This window comes from Anomaloglossus baeobatrachus, chromosome 7 (genome assembly GCF_048569485.1).
Source record: "Anomaloglossus baeobatrachus isolate aAnoBae1 chromosome 7, aAnoBae1.hap1, whole genome shotgun sequence".
Classification (NCBI taxonomy): Eukaryota; Metazoa; Chordata; class Amphibia; order Anura; family Aromobatidae; genus Anomaloglossus; species Anomaloglossus baeobatrachus.
Genome location: NC_134359.1, coordinates 285,117,902 through 285,136,568, shown reverse-complemented (window position 1 = coordinate 285,136,568; position 18,667 = coordinate 285,117,902).

Sequence of the window (18,667 nt, the reverse complement as noted above, 5' to 3'; positions counted from 1 at the left end):
CACACACACACATGCATCCTTTTTTGATTTTCATTTTTTTTTAAAGATTTGGAAGAAAAGCGGGTCCCTGGACCCCCGGCATGTCCCTTCACACTCCCCTGGCGGCAGTGCTGTTAAGGTTGATTCAGGGCAAGAGCCTTTCATGCCGCGCTCCTTCACTATCCCATGCTGGGGCTCTGGCTTGAAGTGGGAGCCAACACGGTTCTCACTGCTTTGCAGGAGACCGGCCTCCATCCGCAGCCCTTGTGCAGGACCCTGCTGGAAGGAGCACTAACCCCCACCCCACCAGGGACTGGGCCCTGCGTCTCAAAGCTAAGTATAGAGACGTTATTCAGAGGGTCCTTCTGCAATGTGGGGCACTTTATTAGGGGGACAGTGTTTGACTTTGATAATGCTGCTTGTACTGTGTTTCCGGCCGGTTCCACTGTTTTTTTCTGTGTACCGCGCCGATGATGCCTGATTTTCGGCCGCATGTTTAACTCTAGGCCCCGGCTTCAGCCGCGGCCTAGTTTCGTCTCGTTCCCCTGCATGTCAGTCATGCAGGGGGACACTGCAGCGCCGCCCGCCGGCCGCTCTGCACAGGGGAGGACACTCCTTGTTGAGGAGATGATTCCCTCCCCTGTACATTTCTTAGCCCTCCGTTCCCGCTCCTGGGTTAACCCCCGCCCTCCCCCCTCACTCTAGCGCCATTTTCTCAGCGTTCTTAGTACGCTGATCGGCGCTGGCTGCTCTGCAGTGCAGAGGGAGGGAATATATGGCTGGGGGTCCAGGCTTGGAACCTGGGGGGGCACTCACAGCGGCCTGCCAAGTCACAACCTCTGGTTGTGCACTTTTATATACTATCAGTGCATTGTGAAGGAGTTAATTCTTTATTATGATTCCTCCTCCTCAGCAGCATGTCTCACTAGGAGCAAAGCTCCAAGGCTGTACACTACATGTTTTGCATGTAGGCTCTTATTGCCTGAACCGGCACAGACCACATACTGTAATGGTTCTTAGGTGGTGGTGCCTCAGCCTGGAGTCTCCCCAGGCTGAACCCCTGTCTTATCTAGACGTTCTAGACAGAGCCCCCCACCTCTGCAGCATGTCTCACAGAGCGAGGCTGCAGGCTGTTTTTTATTATCCATTGCTGGTAGTCTCGTACGGCTGTACCGAGCTCATAACCGCTGTGGACCCTCAGCCTGGAGGCTCATGCATGGTCCCTCCAGCTGCTCCGGGACCCCTGGGGGAATCTCTTTTTCCAGGGGTCGGCTGTCCCGGCATCCGCTGAGCATGCAACCCCCTTCTCAGGGCGTTTTCTGCTTGCTCAGCAAAGCTCACAGACCCCGTCCTCCTGACAGGGAGACGCAGGGTCCTCTGTCCTCCCCGTCCCGCAGCTCCGATACGAGCTGACTCACTGGACGAGGAGGATGTCTCTATCAGGGGCTCGGACGCTGCTGTACGTACTTTGATCCGTCCGTAGATGACGGGGATGCGAATGAATAGAATGCGTCCATTATACTTGTATTGGACCTCCATCCGCCTGTATCAGGGGAGTATTCTCCGCTGGCACAAAGGCATCAGTATACCTTTAACAAGACGAGGAGTGTGTTTCTTAACCACTCCAGTTTTCAGCCCGCTGCGTCCAAGCCCGCAGCCTGTCCTGCAGATCCCACAGCGGGGTTCTGCTGCCTGTCTCCCCCTCCCATCAGAGGTGGTCAAGGAGTGTACTCATTCGCCAAGCGTGGCCACTCCGGTGTCCAGACTTTCAGCCCGGATAGTTGTATCAGTGGCTGACGGCACCTCTATAAGGATCCCACGGTACATTAATATTGTACTGGACCTCAATCCGCCGGAGTTACCTTATCTAGGTGAACACAACGTGTGTTCCTTCACCACGCCAGTTTTCAGGCCCCTGTAACCAGCCCAGGGGCCGCTCTGACAGTCGCTTCCCATGAAGCGTGATTCTGAGGACTGGGTTTCCCCCGTCCACCAATGGTGGTCAAGAGGTGGGCTCATTCACCTCAGGTGGCTCAGCCCGGACCGTTATGTCGGTGGCTGATGGCTCCTCAGAGGAGATGCATTCCCTCACAAGGACTCTATGCCCAAGACGGTTGCCTGAACTTCCAGACTTCAGTCTTTCCATCCTCTGCCAAGTCTGCCATGCTGGACACCGCACAGCGGTGGTTTTGGCTACTTTCCTCGCTTTCCGCAGGTGTGACTTCGGCAATGGAAGGCAGATGCCTCTATAGAGGTTCCTTGCTGGGCTTCCCTTTGGTGGGACCAGTCTCTTCGGAACCAACTAGATGAAATTTAGGAAGCTGTCGGCGACGAGAGTTCTTCCTTGCCACAAACCTAAACCAGGGCAGGAATCAGTTGAGGTTTCGGTGGTTTCCGTTCCTCCTTCTGATCGTCCTCTAGCTCGGCCTTAGTTCTTAGAACCAAATGGCTTGAAGCTGCGTCTTCAAAAGACTGCAGGAGATGCTACCACGGAGTCAGCTTCCTCCGAGCTATCTGGCCACGCCAACCACCTCCTTAGTCGGTGGCAGGCTTTCTCCACTTGGCGACGTATGGTTCTACCACGTCTCCGTTCAGTGGGGGCGAGTTTATATCTCCCATGGCTACAGGATGGAATTCTGTCCACCCGCCAAACAGATTTTTTCTGTCACCTCCTCCCGGCTCCAAGGCCGCCGCCTTCTCACAGGCCGTGGCATTTCTTGCAGGCCAACGGAGTAATTGTTCCGGTTCCCGACTGGGAACGGTTCTGAGATTTTTGCTTAAATCTATTTCTAGTCCCCGAAGAGGGCGGTGCCTTCCGACCTGGATCTTTAGCTTTTCAAGCATGGTCAGGTGTGGCGTTTTCACATGGAGTCCCGGTCTTGTTCCGTGTGTTTTTCACCGGATCAATCAAGAACCCAAGGAGATTCCCTAGTAGCCATCGGCATCAGAGATGCTTTTCTACAGGGGTCAATCGCAGGTTCACACCAGCGTTGACTACGCTTTGCCATCAGAGTGGCCCAATTCGTGGCTCTTCCCTTGCGGTTAGCCACGGCCCATCGAGTATTCTCATGGGGCTGCTGTGATTAGAGTCCTGCACCCCTAAGGATTGGCAGTGATCGTTTACCCGGGACGGCCTTCTTCTCAGGGTTTCATCCAGTGCAGACTATTAGCAGAGTACTTCGCTTACTCTCACCACTCTAATCTATTCGGGTGGCTTGTCATTCTGTCCAGGCCCACTCTGACTTCGCATCAGAGGTTTTCAGGGACGCAATTCGAGACTCTGTCGGCACTTGTGAGGCTGCTCTTAGTCGTTCAGTAGTCCCTCCGCTGGCGGTCGACGTCGTTCTATCAGACACCACATAGGTGCTGGTCAGACGGTGTCGTCAATGGAAGCGATTCCTTGCCCAGTTTCTCCTGCGTCCTCTGAGACTGGAGGGTTTCCGCTGTACACGCGACCTCCCTCCTTCTCGGAGTGGTGGCTTCGCCACTGACCAGGGGCTCGTTGCAGTGGTGGTATCGGCCACTCTGTCTCAGGGATGCTCCTTCCTGGCCCCGTCCCGGGTGATTCTCACCAGGGTGCTGGTCTTTCCGCCTTGGGAGCAGTATATCTCCACTGTGGAGCGCAGGGCGCTTGGACTCTGTCCGAATCAGCCCTCTGGTTCAATGTGCTGGAAATCAGAGCTGTATTTCTAGCTCTCTAAGCCTTCACCATCTGTTGGCGGCTAGGCACATTCGAGTCCAGTCGGACAACGTGACAGCGTTTTCCTACATCAACTTCCAGGGCGGGACACTCAGCCGCCTGGCATCAGTGGACAAGGGACCCCTAGTCCACCATATCCGCAGCCCACATCCTAGATGTGAAAACTGCGAGGCAGACTATTTCAGCTGTCCAACCGTGGTCCACAATCCTCAGGTTTTGCGGTAGGCACACTGGTTCATGTCTGATCCCAGCTTCGTCTCTACCTCTTGCCCAGAGTCCTGCGCAAGATCAGTTAAGGGGGCCGTTGGGTCATTCTCATTCTCCAGACTGACCCAGGCAGGCTTGGTACCCTGACCTGCCCCTTCTGTCCGTTGGGTTGCCATGGCATTTTCCGGACCGTTCAGACCTTTTCTCAAAAGGGTCCGTTTTTTCCGTCTGCATTCTGGATTCTCAGATTGACGGCGTAGCTCTTGAGTCCTGGATCTTGGCGACTTCTGGTATCCTTCCTGAAGTCATATCCGCTATGTCTCGAGCTTCAAAGTGTCCTTTGACCTTTTTAGCCTTGCCGACCCTCCTGTCTCTTTCACAGTCCGGTTTACAGCTAGGACTATCCCTCATTAAGGGACAGGTCCCGGCTCTCTCAGTATGTGCCAGCGGCGTATCGTCCGGCTGGCTCCGGTGCGCTCCTTTCAGGGCGCATCTCACATTATTCCGCCTTTCCTGCGGCCTATGGAGCCCTGGGACCTCAATCCGGTCCTCCCGGTTCCCGGAAACCCCCCTTTGCGCCTCTTAGGGAGGTTTCTTTGTTTCATCTTTCACAGAAAGTAGTCTTCTAGTGGCTATAATTTCCCGCCAGAGAGTTCTGGCTGTACTCTCTCGGAGTCACCCCCTTCTTGGCCTTTTGCATCAAGACAAGGTGGTCTCCGTCCGACTCCGGATTTTTTTCCCTGAGGTGGTTACTGCTTCCACCTTATCCGGGGCAATTTTCCTACCTTCCTTTTGTCCGGCTCCTGTTCATCGCTTGAGAAAGCGTTGCATATCCTGGATCTGGTGCGGGCGCTTCGGATCTATGTGTCTTGCACCGCCGTTATTAGGCAGTGCACCTCTCTCTGGTGCTGACCGCTAGTCAGCGTAGCGGTCTCTCGGCATCTAAGCCGACCCTGGTTCATTGGCTTAGGTCGGCCATTTCCGAGGCCCAACAAGTGTACTCAAGTGCCTTCCCCGCCGGGGATCAGAGCACATTTGATCAGACCTGTCGGTGCCCTTTGGGCTTTCAGGCTCCAGGCTACGGCTCAGTAGGTCTGTCAGACTGCAGCTCGATTTAGTTTGCATACTTTTTTCGACGCTCTATCCAAGGCATGCTTATGCCTTGGCAGACGAGGGCCTAGGCAGACGCATCTTTCAGGCGTCTGTCGCCCATTTGTGAAGTTAGGTTTTGCCTGCTTCTCAGTTGTCTGTTTATTCCCACCCATGGACTGCTTTGGAACGTCCCATGGTCTGGGTCTCCCATAGGAACGATAAAGAAAAAGAGAATTTTGTTTACTTACCGTAAATTCTTTTTCTTATAGTTCCGTCATGGGAGACCCAGCACCCTCCCTTTTGCCTGTTGGCAGGTTTCTTGTTCCGGTGTCTTCACCGGCTGTTATTGTTGTAGACAGAGGTTCCGGTTTTTCCGGTTTTTACTCTGTCTCTTCTTGTGGGTGGATGTCCTCCTTCAGCTTTTGCACTAAACTGGCTAGAACTGGCTAGCAGGGGGTGTATATACTGGGAGGGAGGAGCTACACGTTTTGAGTGTAGTAACTTTGTGTGTCCTCCGGGGGGCAGTAGCTATACACCCATGGTCTGGGTCTCCCATGACGGAACTATAAGAAAAAGAATTTACGGTAAGTAAACAAAATTCTCTTTTTATGCAGCATATACCTCAAGTAGATGGAGGCGCCTGGCACAATCCTTACATGCACGTTTCGGTGTACACCTTAAAATGATTGAATGTTGTCAGTGAGAGGAACAAAATTATAATCTTGTGATACCCTTTAATAGCTAACTAATGGCTATATTTTAGTTAGCCATTAAAGGGTATCACAAGATTATAATTTTGTTCCTCTCACTGAGAACATTCAATCATTTTAAGTGTACACCGAAACGTGCATGTAGGGATTGTGCCAGGCGCCTCAATCTACTTGAGGTATATGCTGCATAACTTTTGTTTATACATTCCATTTTTGGTAGGACTCTTATTACTTAATCTCTCTAGTGATGATAACGTAAGGACACTGTGACACACCAACAATTGATAATGCGCCACAGTGTTACCACAAGAGTCCCACAACAATGACATGTATAAACAAAAGTTATAGCAGCATATACCTAAAGTAGATGGAGGTGCCCAGCACAATCCCTACATGCACGTTTCGGTGTACGCCTTTTTCCGGGGAAGAAATGTTTATACATTTCATTGTTGTGGGACTCTTGTGGTAACACTGTGGCGCATTATCAATTCTTGGTGTGTCACAGTGTCCTTACATTATCATCACTAGAGAGATTAAGAAATAGGAGTCCTACCAATATATTTCTTAAAAAGCTGCAGCCTTTTCCTCTGTGGAGTATCGGCGCCGCCTGCTGACCACTTGTTGCTATTTATTTGTAATAAATTTTTAATCTGTTTTTAATAAAGTAATTTTTTATTAACTCTTGCTGTGGTACAAAATTTTCCTTATATTTATAACTTATTCTCTGTAAAGAGCAAAATCATGTTCCGTGACTTTCAATACAAATCCATATATTAGTTATTAAGTTGAGATGTGGTTTTTGTTTGCTCTTATAAACTGAATGTCAAATATATCCAATCTTGAGATAGATTTCCATCCGTTGGTGTGACCGATTGTAGGCGATTCTCTTTGTTACTGAGCCTTAATAAGCTGCTGTAAGTGCAGTAGTTTCCATAAATCAAAAGTACAAATGAATATAAAAAAAACTTTTTTAATATATGTTATCAGAGAAATCTGCATCTATCTCCACTTATGAGCCACTTCTTCTCTCCTGCCTCTTGGGTCATCAGTCACTCGTTCCAATTTCTCCTTTTCAAAGCAAGAGAGGAACTGAGAGCTTAGGGATCCAGATCATAGCTGCTGATTGAGAACAGAATGGACGCACACAGATCTGTGCTGCTTTCTAGTAAGTGTTTTATGTCACCCCAGTGCTGGATTCACAGTTACATTGCTCAGTACCGATGTAGAATGTCCTCTATTCTTCTGATCATGTGCTACATAGAGACAGGAGAGCAGAAATCCCTCATGTCCATGTGTGCTGTCTATGGGAGACCTCATAGTATCTTGTTTTCACCCACCAGCTCAGAGACAACTGCCCATTAAAGAAAGGAAACCTACAGAGGAGAAAAGTGCAGGATACTATAGTGTGTTCTCTCTATGAGGAATAACACTATTTCAGGCCATTATATGACTTGTATTCTGCATGTTTCACTCAACAAATCTCTAATATTCAGTTGTCTCTGAGCTAGTGAGTGGAAACTATACGCATTGATGTCTCCAATATGCAGCACACACAGACATGAGGGATTCCTGCTCTCCTGTAACGAAAGGTACACAGTCAGCAGATTATTGGCCATTTTTTAAGGAATTTTACTGTGCATAATTTTGGCAGAGAAACAGTTTTTAAGATATTTAATTAGATTTATACAGATCTATGTGTATAACTTATACAGGTACTTCATGGTGTGTTCTTGCTCCTCTCGTATTCTGACATCTGTTGTGGAGAAACTGTGTAGCGCTGAGCAGATATAACACCTAAGACCTATTCTAATTATTAGGACACCTGCTGGTGGTGAAAAGGTCCCACCTAATGTGAGGCAGCGCCTCTCCATGGCCAATGTGAGATCAAGCCGCAGAAAGAAGGGCTTAGCGAAATAATTAAAAACAAATTAAATTATAAATCCTGGGAAATCATTTTGCACTAATGTAATAACTCATGACCTGTATACAATCATGATAATATATTCTATCTATCTATCTATCTATCTATCTATCTATCTATCTATCTATCTATATATAAATAAAAATTAGTACAGACCAAAAGTTTGGACACACCTCATTCAAAGAGTTTTCTTTATTTTCATGACTCTGAAAATTGTAGATTCACATTGAAGGCATCAAAACTATGAATTAACACATGTGGAATTAAATACTTAACAAAAAAGTGTGAAACAACTGAAAATATGTCTTATATTCTTGGTTCTTCAACGTAGCCACCTTTTGCTTTGATTACTGCTTTGCACACTCTTGGCGTTCTCTTGATGAGCTTCAAGAGGTAGTCACCGGAAATGGTTTTCCATCAGTCTTGAAGGAGTTCCCAGAGATGCTTAGCACTTGTTGGCCCTTTTGCCTTCACTCTGCGGTCCAGCTCAACCCAAACCATCTTGATTGGGTTCAGGTCTGGTGACTGTGGAGGCCAGGTCATCTGGTGTAGCACCCATCACTCTCCTTCTTAGTCACATAGCCCTTACACAGCCTGGAGGTGTGTTTGGGGTCATTGTCCTGTTGAAAAATAAACGATGGTCCAACTAAACATAAACCGGATGGAATAGCATGCTGCTTCAAGATGCTGTGGTAGCTATGCTGGTTCAGTATGCCTTCAATGTTGAATAAATCCCCAACAGTGTCACCAGCAAAGCCCCCCCCCCCCCACCATCACACCACCTCCTCCATGCTTCACGGTGGGAACCAGGCATGTATAGTCCATCCGTTCACCTTTTCTGCGTCATACAAAGACACGGTGGTTGGATCCAAAGATCTCAAATTTGGACTCCTCAGACCAAAGCACAGATTCCACTGGTCTAATGTCCATTCCTTGAGTTCTTTAGCCCATACAAGTCTCTTCTGCTTGTTGTCTGTCCTTAGCAGTGTTTTCCTAGCAGCTATTTTACCATGAAGGCTGCTGCACAAAGTCTCCTCTTCACAGTTGTTCTAGAGATGTGTCTGCTGCTAGAACTCAGTGTGGCATTGACCTGGTCTCTACTCTGAGCTGCTGTTAACCTGTGATTTCTGAGGCTGGTGACTCGGATAAACTTATCCTCTGCAGCAGAGGTGACTCTTGGTCTTCCTTTTCTGGGGTGGTCCTCATGTGAGCCAGTTTCTTTGTTAAAGTAATGATGGCCACTCGTTTTTCTTTACTTAGCTGCTTTTTTTCTTGCCATAATACAAATTCTAACAGTCTATTCAGTAGGACTATCAGCTGTGTATCCACCAGACTTCTGCACAACACAACTGATGGTCCCAACCCCATTTATAAGGCAAGAAATCCCACTTATTAAACCTGACAGGGCACACCTGTGAAGTGAAGACCATTTCCGGTGACTACCTCTTGAAGCTCATCAAGAGAATGCCAAGAGTGTGCAAAGCAGTAATCAAAGCAAAGGTGGCTACTGTGAAGAACCTACAATATAAGACATATTTTCAGTTGTTTCACACTTTTTTGTTAAGTATTTCATTCCACATGTGTTAATTCATAGTTTTGATGCCTTCAATGTGAATCTACAATTTTCAGAGTCATGAAAATAAAGAAAACTCTTTGAATGAGAAGGTGTGTTCAAACTTTTGGTCTGTACTGTATATATAATATTTTTTCTTCGGCGCTCTATTGGGAGACCCAGACGATTGGGTGTATAGCACTGCCTCCGGAGGCCACACAAAGCAATTACACCAAAAAGTGTAAGGCCCCTCCCCTTCTGGCTATACACCCCCAGTGGGATCACTGGCTCACCAGTTTTCTGCTTTGTGCGAAGGAGGTCAGACATCCACGCATAGCTCCACTGTTTGTAGTCAGCAGTAGCTGCTGGCTCTATCGGATGGAAGAAAAGAGGGCCCATATAGGGCCCCCAGCATGCTCCCTTCTCACCCGTGATGGTGCTTGTAAGGTTGAGGTACCTATTGCTGGTACGGAGGCTGGAGCCCACATGCTGTTTTCCTTCCACATCCCCCTGAGGGGCTCTGTGGAAGTGGGATCCTGCCGGCCCCCAAGCCCTGGGGCCGGGCTCCATCCACAGACCCATAGAACCTGCTGGATTGGGAGCGGGAGTGCCGTTCAGGGACATGGCCCTGCAACTTCAGGTACTCTGTGTCCCCGGCAGGCACGGACACTCTCAGGGCTTGCTGAGCGTTATAGTGCGCCGGGGACAGTGGCGCTGTACGCTGGGGGTTAGGTCACTGCAGCTTTGCTGAGTGACGATTGTATGTTGGGAACTACTGCGCCGACCGCTCCTGGAGCGGCGGCGCAGCTGCGACTTGTAGTGCGCCGGGGGCTTGGCGCCGACCGCGCTTGTACGGCGGCGGCGTTTTTAACTTTAGCCCCCGGCTTCTGCGGCCTAGCGCCACTTCGTTCCCGCCCCCACCCTGTCAATCAGGGTAGGGGAGAGACGCTGCTCAATGGCTGCGCCGAGGGCTGGAGCCTTATTTACATGCTCCAGCCCTCTCACTAGGCACAAGGGGAAGCAGACTTCCCGCTCTTCGTCGGTGTACGCCCAGGGCCCGCCCCCCCCTCTCCACAAGGACGCCGGCAGCCATTACACATGCGATCTGGCTGGAAGGAGGCAGCAGGCTCTGGAAGACCCAGACTAGAGGGATTTCTGGCGACCACACACCGCTCCTAAGCGGGTGGTAAGCTGCACAGTAGTGCAGGCCCCACTAGTGCCTCAGTGATATATTAGTGTACTTCTTTATTGGTACCATATATATATATATATATATATATATATATATATATATATATATATATATATTTATATAGTGCACTGTAAGGTCGCTTCTGGCTGGACACTCTGTACTGCTCTGAGGACGCAGCAACATGTCATCCGCAAAACGCAAGGCTGCCAAGGCACGGGCTGTGTACACTGTTTGTACTGCATGTGGGGCTAATCTATCAGCAGGCTCCAATGATTCACATTGTGTGCAATGTTCAGTCCCAGTGGCACTTCGCCAGCCAGAGCCTATTGTGGTGGTAGCCCAGGCAGAGACGCCTGTGAACCCTGCCCCGATGACGGGGACAGACTTTGCAGTGTTTGCTGATAAAATGTCTGAGGCTATGACAAGGATCCTGGAGACCTTGCAGGCCAGGCCAGTTCCTCAGACTATGGACACCGCTGTGGCTATGCTCACTGGTCCCCCTCAGTTGGAACTAATCCGTACTTCAAGGGGGTCTCAAGCATCACAGGCTGAAGTCTCTGACTCAGATGACAGTCCCAGGCAGCCTAAGCGTGCTCGCTGGGAAAGACCCTCGACGTCATCACACTGCTCAGGGTCTCAGCGAGAAGAGTCTCTCTGTGATGAGACTGAGGACGGTGATCAGGAGTCTAATCCTGAGGCCCCTCTCAATCTGGATGCCCCTGATGGTGACGCCATGGTTAATGACCTTATATCGGCGATTAATAGACTGTTGGATATTTCCCCCCCAGCCCCTTCTGCAGAGGAGGCAGCTGCACAGCAGGAGAAGTTCCATTTCCTGTATCCCAAGCGTAAATTAAGTGCTTTTTTGGACCACTCTGACTTCAGAGAATCAATTCAAAAGCACGACGCTCATCCAGACAAGCGTTTCTCTAAACGTTCTAAGGATACCCGTTATCCTTTTCCCCCTGAAGTGGCCAAACGCTGGACCCAGTGCCCAAAGGTGGATCCCCCAATTTCCAAGCTGGCGGCTAGATCCATAGTCGCAGTAGAAGATGGCGCTTCACTTAAAGATGCCAATGACAGACAGATGGACCTTTGGTTGAAATCTGTCTATGAAGCTATCGGCGCGTCGTTTGCTCCAGCATTCGCGGCCGTGTGGGCACTACAGGCTATTTCAGCGGGTTTAGCACAGGTGGATGCTATCATGCATCCAGCAGTACCACAGGTGGCGTCCCTAACTTCGCAAATGTCTGCGTTTGCGACCTATGCTATCAATGCTGTCCTAGAGTCTACGAGCCGTACCTCTATGGCGGCCGCCAATTCTGTGGTTTTGCGCAGAGCCTTATGGTTAAAGGACTGGAAAGCAGATGCTGGTTCCAAAAAATGCTTAACCAGCTTGCCATTATCTAGAGACAGACTGTTTGGTGAGCCATTGGCTGAAATCATAAAACAGTCCAAAGGTAAGGACTCTTCCTTGCCACAGCCCAGAGCAAGTAAACCTCAACAGAAAAAGTGGCAGTCGAGGTTTCGGTCCTTTCGAGGCTCGGGCAAGCCCCAATTCTCCTCGTCCAAAGGGACTCAGAAAGGACAAGGGAGCTCAGATTCCTGGCGGGCTCACTCACGCCCCAGGAAAGCAAATGGAGGAACCGCTTCCAAGGCGGCTACCTCATGACTTTCGGCCTCCTCCCTCCGCATCCTCGGTCGGTGGCAGGCTCTCCCGCTTTTGCGACATTTGGCTGTCACAGGTCAAGGACCGGTGGGTAACAGACATTTTGTCTCGCGGGTACAGAATCGAGTTCAGTTCTCGGCCTCCACTTCGGTTCTTCAGAACCTCCCCACACCCCAACCGAGCAGATGCCCTGCTGCAGGCGGTGGACTCTCTAAGAGCAGAAGGAGTCGTGATCCCTGTCCCCCCTCTGGAACGGGGCCGAGGATTTTACTCCAACCTCTTTGTGGTTCCAAAAAAGGACGGCTCCTTCCGTCCCGTTCTGGACCTAAAACTGCTCAACAAGCATGTGAACGCCAGGCGGTTCCGGATGGAATCCCTCCGCTCAGTCATTGCCTCAATGTCCCAAGGAGATTTCCTAGCGTCAATAGACATCAAAGATGCTTATCTTCACGTGCCGATTGCTACGGAGCACCAACGCTTTCTGCGCTTCGTGATAGGAGACGAACATCTTCAGTTCGTGGCTCTGCCATTTGGTCTGGCGACAGCCCCCCGGGTGTTCACCAAGATCATGGCAGCAGTGGTAGCAGTCTTGCACTCTCACGGACACTCTGTGATCCCTTACTTGGACGATCTATTGGTCAAGGCACCCTCTCAGGAGGCATGCCAACTCAGCCTGAATTTTGCACTGGAGACTCTCCAGGCGTTCGGGTGGATCATCAACTTCCCAAAGTCAAATCTGTCACCGACCCAATCACTAACGTATCTTGGCATGGAGTTTCATACTCTCTCAGCGATAGTGAAGCTTCCGCTGAGCAAGCAGAGGTCACTACAGACGGGGGTGCAGGCTCTCCTTCAGAGTCAGTCGCACTCCTTAAGACGCCTCATGCACTTCCTCGGGAAGATGGTGGCGGCAATGGAGGCGGTTCCGTTTGCGCAGTTTCATCTGCGTCCACTTCAATGGGACATTCTCCGCCAATGGGACGGGAAGTCAAAATCCCTGGACAGGAAAGTCTTCCTTTCCCAGACGGCCAAGGACTCTCTGCAGTGGTGGCTTCTTCCCACCTCCTTATCACAGGGAAGATCCTTCCTACCACCGTCCTGGGCGGTGGTCACGACAGACGCGAGTCTGTCAGGGTGGGGAGCAGTGTTTCTTCACCACAGGGCTCAGGGTACGTGGACTCAGCAGGAGTCCAGCATTCAGATCAATGTTCTGGAAATCAGAGCGGTGTTTCTAGCCCTGCTAGCCTTCCAGCAGTGGCTGGAAGGGAAGCGGATCCGAATTCAATCGGACAACTCCACAGCGGTGGCATACATCAATCACCAGGGCGGGACTCGCAGTCGGCAAGCCTTCCAGGAAGTCCGGCGCATTATGATGTGGGCGGAAGCCACGGCCTCCACCATATCCGCAGTTCACATCCCCGGCGTAGAAAACTGGGAAGCAGACTTCCTCAGTCGCCAGGGCATGGACGCAGGGGAATGGTCCCTTCACCCGGACGTGTTTCAGGAAATCTGTCGCCGATGGGGAAGGCCGGACGTCGATCTAATGGCGTCTCGGCACAACAACAAGGTCCCAACCTTCATGGCACGGTCTCGCGATCAAAGAGCTCTAGCAGCAGACGCCCTAGTGCAAGATTGGTCGCAGTTCCGGCTCCCTTATGTGTTTCCACCTCTGGCACTCTTGCCCAGAGTGCTACGCAAGATCAGATCCGACTGCAGCCGCGTCATACTCGTCGCTCCAGACTGGCCGAGGAGGGCGTGGTATCCGGATCTGTGGCATCTCACGGTCGGCCAACCGTGGGCGCTGCCAGACCGACCAGACTTACTGTCCCAAGGGCCGTTTTTCCATCGGAATTCTGCGGCCCTCAACCTGACTGCGTGGCCATTGAGTCCTGGATCCTAGAGTCTTCAGGCTTATCCCAAGGGGTCGTTGCCACCATGAGACAGGCTAGGAAGCCCACGTCTGCTAAGATCTACCACAGAACGTGGAGGATATTCTTATCCTGGTGCTCTGCTCAGGGAGTGTCTCCCTGGCCATTTGCATTACCTATCCTTCTTTCTTTCCTCCAATCTGGGTTAGAAAAAGGTTTGTCGCTCGGCTCCCTTAAAGGGCAAGTCTCGGCGCTATCTGTCTTTTTTCAGAAGCGTCTAGCTCGACTTTCCAAGGTGCGCACGTTCCTGCAGGGGGTTTGTCATATCGTACCCCCGTACAAGCGACCGTTAGATCCATGGGATCTGAACAGGGTACTAGTTGCCCTCCAGAAGCCGCCCTTCGAGCCTCTGAGGGAGGTTTCACTTTCTAGGCTATCACAGAAAGTGGCTTTTCTGGTAGCGATCACATCTCTTCGGAGAGTGTCTGAGCTGGCAGCGCTGTCATCCAAGGCTCCCTTCCTGGTCTTCCACCAGGACAAGGTAGTGCTGCGCCCCATTCAGGAGTTTCTCCCGAAGGTGGTATCCTCTTTTCATCTTAATCAGGATATCTCTTTGCCTTCGTTTTGTCCGCATGCAGTTCATCGGTATGAGAAGGATTTACATTTGTTAGATCTGGTGAGAGCACTCAGAATCTACATTTCCCGTACAGCGCCCCTGCGCCGTTCGGATGCACTCTTTGTCCTTGTCGCTGGTAAGCGCAAGGGGGCGCAGGCTTCTAAGGCCACCCTGGCTCGATGGATCAAAGAACCAATTCTTGAAGCCTACCGTTCTGCGGGGCTTCAGGTTCCGTCAGGGCTAAAGGCCCATTCTACCAGAGCCGTGGGTGCGTCCTGGGCATTGCGACACCAGGCTACGGCTCAACAGGTGTGCCAGGCAGCTACCTGGTCGAGTCTGCACACTTTCACCAAACATTATCAGGTGCATACCTATGCTTCGGCGGACGCCAGCCTAGGTAGAAAAGTCCTGCAGGCGGCAGTTGCCTCCCCGTAGGGGAGGGCTGTCTTGCAGCTCTAACATGAGGTATTTCTTTACCCACCCAGGGACAGCTTTTGGACGTCCCAATCGTCTGGGTCTCCCAATAGAGCGCCGAAGAAGAAGGGAATTTTGTTACTTACCGTAAATTCCTTTTCTTCTAGCTCTTATTGGGAGACCCAGCACCCGCCCTGTTGTCCTTCGGGATTTTTGGTTTGTTTGCGGGTACACATGTTGTTCATGTTGAACGGTTTTCAGTTCTCCGATGTTTCTCGGAGTGAATTTGTTTAAACCAGTTATTGGCTTTCCTCCTTCTTGCTTTTGCACTAAAACTGGTGAGCCAGTGATCCCACTGGGGGTGTATAGCCAGAAGGGGAGGGGCCTTACACTTTTTGGTGTAATTGCTTTGTGTGGCCTCCGGAGGCAGTGCTATACACCCAATCGTCTGGGTCTCCCAATAAGAGCTAGAAGAAAAGGAATTTACGGTAAGTAACAAAATTCCCTTCTTTTACAATACCTTTATTAATATAGCTGTGCTAGAGACCTACCTACAACGGCATAGACAACAGTGACACCAGCAGGTGATAAGAGGTACTGCACTATAATACCATAATATTCCAAGGATCTAGATAGAAAAACATAGCTACTTTCTTCCATAAACAGCGCCACTCCTGTCTGCAGTTTGTGTCTGGTATTGCAGGTCATCCCTATTGAAGAAGATGCCACATACAGCCCTGGTCAAGAGTGAAGGCTCTGATACCTGTACGATAAAAGTGGGACTAATCTGCTGGCGGTTTTTTAAATCCCAGACAACCCTTAAGTTGCATTCATCAGCTATTTCTGTGTTGTTTATTTTGTTTGTTTTATATATAGAGTGATTTTCTGTTGTTTTACTTCCCTAAGAACACATTTGGTTCTTTACCCTTGAATTAAATTGTAACGCCAACCATGTTCATTTCATTTTTAGCTCCAAATTTCTCTGTTGATTAACGTTTTAATAGATCCATAAAGTGAGAAGAGCTCCATTTTTCTGATACAGAGCTCCAAATCTTCCGCCTAGACCAAAATGTATAATATCCAATTTTGATTATCTGCAGCCACCACTAGGTGGAGCTCAGTGGAGACTGATTTATTATGGCGTTCAATGGGAGAGCTATAGATGATGTATTCATTTTACTTTTGTGCTCTTTTATGCCTAACCATGTCAGCGCAATCTCTGTTCTCTGCTGCTGTGCTGATAAGTCCAAGGTTTAATGGAAAATTACCTGTTCTTTGTCTAAACCACATTTGTGTTATGTGTTTTGTAAACAATTTCTGGCAAAGTTCCCCCCCCCCCCCCAATATCATGATCTTTATTAAGACAAAATTATCAATGTTGCTATTTTCACACTGGCCATGGGGGCTTTTTAATTTTATTTTTTTTTTTTTTTTATAGTGTTGCACTTCCTGTCCTTTTTAGGAGGTGTGTTTTCAGCAGACTCCTTATCAGCAGAGGCAGGATTACAACAGCTGTTAACACAGGATCCACCAATCACAAAATGAAAATGTCACCGCTGACCGCCCACCTTTCACATAGCATAATGACTGAGGGGCAGCCTCTTGTATAACGCAGTGGGGTGGTGGACACCACTGCTTGATACTTGCTCTCTATATAAGGCGCTTCTTAAACCAGGCACCCTGTTGCACTATTGATCCTGCATAGCGGTGGACACAGCTATTTTTCCTTGTGCTAACTTTTTCTCTTTGTGTAAGGTGCTCCGTACACCTGCTTTAGTGCTCTCAGCCACTATTCAGATTAGCTACTTTTATGCTGATATTGGTTATTCATTTATATAAGACGCTGCTTTAACCTGATATTGCGGTAACTAAAATGTTGCTTCATTACTTGCCCCTATTACTGGCAGGAGTTGTCTGATGAAGGCCATCCCGTGGCCAAAATGTCACAACATTGTCAACCCCCTGGTTTTTTTTTTGGTTTTTTTAAATAAACTACATGCAAATTATATTTGATGAGTGCCTTGTAGTTATACTTGAATACGTTTGGTTTGGAAGCCGACAAGTGCACCTCGCCTTCTCTGTACTTCTGTGGCTGTGCCTTATCCTACCAAAAATAAGGAAATTAGCACCAAGTGCCTGATTAACACAATAACTTGCAGGGATCTGAAAGTGTTCTCTAATTGTGATCAGTGTACTTTTTCATGTATCTCAATTACATTTTATTTATTTTTTTATTTGCTTTAAGATGAATTCAATTATGAAATGAGCGGAAAATCTTGCAAGTTTCCTCATGTTGGGATATAATCCGCCTTCTCATCCTGCCGTTTGCTTGCCGGGTTAAGACGTGCACTGCGCGTTACCGAAACCGCAGGAGTCTTCTGAGCATGCGCAGTGCACGTCTGCAGCCGACAAGCAAGCACCAGGATGAGAGGGCGGTGAGAATATTAAGTGCGCACGCGCAGGATTCTGAAGGAGCAGGTGTGATGTCGCTCATGTAAATCCATGGTATCACACACACAGGGGCGTGATACTGTGGAAAGCATGCAAACACCCATGGGGCTACAGCCCCTGCTCATTTACATAGGGAATATGTAAGTAATAAAACTTATTTTATTACTTTCATATTACACATTATTACACTACAGGGATGGGTAGGAAGGGGTTACTAGCTCACACATCACACTGCTTGTAGGTTGACGTTTTTTTGACCTGACCGGTTCCCTTTAAACCCAAGAGTGTCAGAGCACAATCTCCCTCGTCGTGTTGCTGTCTATAGTGTGTATGTGACTACTGCTCGTTAGATCTCCATATCTACCTCTGATAAGAGTGAATGATTGTTTGTGGGTGGAAACACAATTAACAAAGTTTGTATGTAATAAAATATTTGCATCTCTTTCTATTATTTCTGGAGTTGATCCACCCATGAAATATCACATTATGCATGTTGGGTAGTAGACGGGTAATTTGCAACCTACGACTCTCCGGCTAAGGCTAAGTTCACATTTCTGTTGTTTTGTATCAGTCACATGCGTCGCTTAACGCATGTGATTGATGCGCTGTTCAACGCTGTACAACGGATGACAAAGAACAGAATTCTTTGTCGGATTCCGTTGTGTGCGGGGAGCGGGGCCGTGGCACTGAGGACGTCAGTGCCGCAGGGACTGCAGGACAGGTGTGTGTGTGTGTGTGTGTATATACACATGCTGAATGCGGGAGGGGGCGGAGCCGAGTGGGGGGCGGGGCCAGGCACTGAGGATGTCAGTGGCAGTGCTGCGGTCTGCATGGCTGGGGACAGGTGTGTGTACATGCGGAGTGCGGGAGGGGACGGGGCCGAGCGGGGAAGTGTCGGCCTCCCTGCACACGTTACCAGACTAAATATCGGGTAGCAAAGCACCCGATGTTTACCTTGGTTACCCGATATTTACCTTGGTTACGGGCCTACACCGCTTAGCGCTGGCTCCTTGCACCGTAACCAGGGTAAATATCGGGTAACCAACCAAAGCTGGTGACGTGTGCAGGGAGCCAGAGAGCATGCGCAGCTAAATCCGACGGATCTCGCTGCTCAAAAAAACGTTACATGCTGCGTTCCTCCCGCCCGGCGGTCAGTCGTTCCACGACTGATCAGTCGGGCGGAGGGTGCAACGCAGCATCATCAGTCACAATCCGCTGCTCATACAAGTCTATGGGAGCAACGGAATCCGCTAAACGGATTCCGTTGTTTACAAGAGCAGCGGATTGTGACTGATA